Here is a 3,945-nt window from a genome sequence, read left to right on the forward strand (position 1 = left end):
TCACTCTTCTTGTTAGGGCCTCCTTTTCTTCACTAAAGTTCTCAATAGTCTCCTTATCGTCAAGAACTACTACCACTAAGTCATCTCCTTCATGCTCTAAGTTGGAAATCCTTTTGGTGAAGACATCTTTTTCTCTCATAAACTCACAAATGGCTTCCTTCATATCTAGTACACACGCTACCAGATCATCTCTGGTTTTATCAGCTTACCTTAGTTTTAAGATCAAATCATCATTATCTTCCACAAGGTTGTGATAGGCATCAATCAATACATTATCTAAAGACATAAGTTTCTTAGGAGTGTAGGATTTCACATTTCTCTTAACATCCCTGAAAGTTACCTCTTTGTTGTCATTGTCTTCATCATCATCTAATTGGGCCATCAAAGCAAAAGTTGAGTCATATTCATTTTCCTCGCTTTCAACTGCCATCATGGAATTATCGCCAGCATCAGTTTCATCTTCAGACTCACTAGAGGAATCCCCTCATGCTGCAAGAACCTGTTTCACCACATTGTCAGCAAATCTCTTTCTTTTGAAGTCCTTAAGAGTAACCGGGTTCCTCTTAGCTACTTTCTTATGGTTGTACTTGGAGAATTCTTGCTTCAAGAGAGGACATCCTTTGATGAAGTGTCCAGGATTTCCACATTTATGACAGAGATCATAGTTTTTTTATTTGCTAGAGCTGCCCCTTTTTAGCATTTCTCCATTTCTTCTGACCATCTTCTGAAATATTTTGGTTAAGTAAGCCATGTCACTGTCTTCCTCACTTGAGTCATTGCTATCAGCTTTGAGTACCAGGTTCTTTTCTTTCTTTGGTTCTCTTCTTTCACTGTCTATCTTCCTCTTCATCTCGTAGGTCTTCAGATTTCCAACCAGCTCTTTTATGGTCAGCTCCTGCAAGTCCATTGATTCAGTAATAGAATTCACCTTGCTTTCCCAAGGGCTAGGCAGAATACTGAGTATTTTCATCACTAGCTTTTTCCTAGGAATGGTTTCACCAAGTGAGTGTAACTCATTTATGATGGAAGTGAATCTTGTGTGCATATCTTGAATAGATTCATCGTCCTTCATCCTGAAGAGTTCATACTTGGTAGTGAGCATATCGATCTTAGATTGTTTTACTTGGGTGGTTCCCTTATGAGCTATTTGCAAAGCTTCTCATATCTCCTTAGCAGTGTCACAAGCGGAGATTCTATTGTATTCTTTAGGTCCTATTCCATATACTAGAATTTTCTTGGCACGAAAATTCTTCTTTATAGCTTTACTGCCTGCGTCGGTGTATTCTTTACTAGTTTTTAGCATTGAGAATGAAAGTTCTTCCAGTACCTTTATTGGAACATAAGGACCGTCACATATGGAATCTCATAACTCATAATCCTCAGCCATGATAAAATCATGCATTCTTGTCTTCCACCACCCATAGTATTGTCCATTGAACCTGGGTGGTCGGTATGTAGATTGACCTTTTTCAAAATTTGGTGGAGCAGCCATAAGGATCCTTCCTAAGTGTTAGCCTGATAGGAGAAACCTGCTCTGATACCAATTGTTAGTTTGTATGAGTCCACCAAATATTAGAGTACATGGTCCTCTATGAGGTTGTACTGAGAATACTAATAAAATAGTAAGTAAATAAGACACGGGATTTTTACGTGGAAAAATCCCAACTCAGGGGGACAAAAACCACGACCCACACCTGTAGTCTTTTAACTTCACAAACTTGTAAACACCTATTACAAGCCACTTTGTAATGACTCTATTACAAAGAATTCAACTCAACTAACTTGTGATACTCTTACCACAACACACTTTGTCACTCTCTAGTTACAAAGACTTTAACTTATGACTAAACCTAGTCAAAACATAAACTCAAAGAGATTACGGATTTTAAAAGAGGGTTCCTAATCAACGCTTCTGGCTAAGCAATTTAGGAGATACAATAAGAACAATCACAAAGTTACAACTCAAGTAAGGATAACAAAATACTAACTTTAGGAACTGGTCCGTAGTAGCGTTTAACTTTGTTCTTCAAGCTCGTGAGAATTAATTTCACAGTTTTGCAAAAGGCTTGAATGAATAGCACAAGTGTTCAAGTAATGTTTTGATATAAACTCCTTGTTGATACACCTTGATGACATCACTTGAATGATGTAAGCACTTTAGTTGGTCAAAAGATGAGTGGCCACTGGAAAAAGTGTAGTGCAGGCAGTCACGTCGCTTCCAGTTGTGTCCAATTGACTTTGTACTGCTATAAGGGAACCACAAGGGTATCAGTCCTTGTTTGGTCTCTATCTCCTAGAGCTATAGCAATTTACATTTAGCTGGAATCCGTTATCTTGCAGTGTAGCCCAAGTGTGTCAGGATCCCTATCTGGTCCTTGACAGTAAGTTTGATAGATCATCAAAACATAAGGCAAAGACAATGAAAGCCTATCATAGCGGTAAGTGCAATCCTAATCTGCAATAACAAAGGTACGCAATCTCTCATTTATTACATTAGCAAAACACTCATCAACACCGAGACGAGGTAACCATACCTCGAAAAATTAGCTCTGGCATTGGTCGTAGCTTCACATAAGCTTAGACCTTATTTCCAGTGCCACCCCATCTCTATCATCACAAACTTTCCCTTGAAGAGCGTTTTGCAAAAGCCCTAGTTATCAGGGAGGCTGGCCAAGTGGGCCATCGAGCTAAGCAATCACAATATTACATACCAGCCACAAACGCCGATAAAGGCACACGTGCTCACCGACTTCGTCGTTGAATATAATGCAAAACTAATGCCTGAAGTCGAAAGGGAAGTCATCCAAGCTTCCTCCCAAACACAATACCTTTGGGTGCTATACATCGATGGCTCATCCAATGCATCAGAGTCCGTACTAGGACTCATACTTGAGGTCCTTATAGGCAATGTAATCCGCAACTCCATAAGGTTCCCGAATATGACTAACAATGAGGTCGAGTACGAAGTCGTAGTTACAGGATTAAGGCTAGCACTCAAGTAGGGGGCAAAGCGGTTGAAACTCCTATTATTCCTAGATCGCAGTCAACCAATTCATAGGGACTTTCCTAATAAAGGAACAAAGGTTGCAAAACTACCAAACCGAGATCTGCAAGCTACTGCATGAATTCAACAAATGCCTGCACGACCATATCCCACAAGCATAGAATGCCAAAGCGGACGACCTCGCTAAATTGGCTGGATCTACCAAAAGCATCATGACAGAGGACAAATATGCAGTCTACCTCCTGCACTCATCACTAGACCAGATTGAGGTAAGAACCATAAACTTAACGTGGGATTGGTGCAATCGTATCTTCGCCTATTTGCGGGACGGCACACTCCAAGGAGACAAGAAAGAAGCTAAGAAACTAAGAATGCAACGGCTAGATACATTCTCCTTCATACTGACTTATACAAGAGGACTTACGGCGCCTCCTAGCAAAAATGTCCGGGCCCAAAATAAACCCAGCGCATCCTCAAAGAAGTTCATGAAGGCGATTTAGGTGCTCACTCCTGCAATCGAGCACTAGTCAAATGCCTCATACGGGCGGGATACTATTGGCCCACCATGAAAAAGGACATCGCAGACTTTGCGAGGAAATATGAATAGTGACAAAAGTATGCCCCAATGATTCACCGAGCATGCAAACACCTCCACTCAGTCACCTCCCCATGGTCGTTCATCAAATGAGGGATGGACATCATGAGCCCCCTCCCAGCAAGGCGAGTTAATGTATGATTCCTTTTGGTTTTAACTGACTATTTGTCTAAATGGGTGGAAGCAGATGCATTCGATCAAATGCGGGAACAAGAGGTAATCACCTTTATATAGAGAAACATCATCTACCGATTCAGCCTACCTAATGATATTAGTTGTGACAACGGACCCTAGTTCATGGGAAAATAACCACTAAATTCTTCGAGAAATGGAATATCAAAAGAAT

The sequence above is a fragment of the Nicotiana sylvestris genome, chromosome 12, assembly GCF_000393655.2.
Source record: "Nicotiana sylvestris chromosome 12, ASM39365v2, whole genome shotgun sequence".
NCBI lineage: Eukaryota > Viridiplantae > Streptophyta > Magnoliopsida > Solanales > Solanaceae > Nicotiana > Nicotiana sylvestris.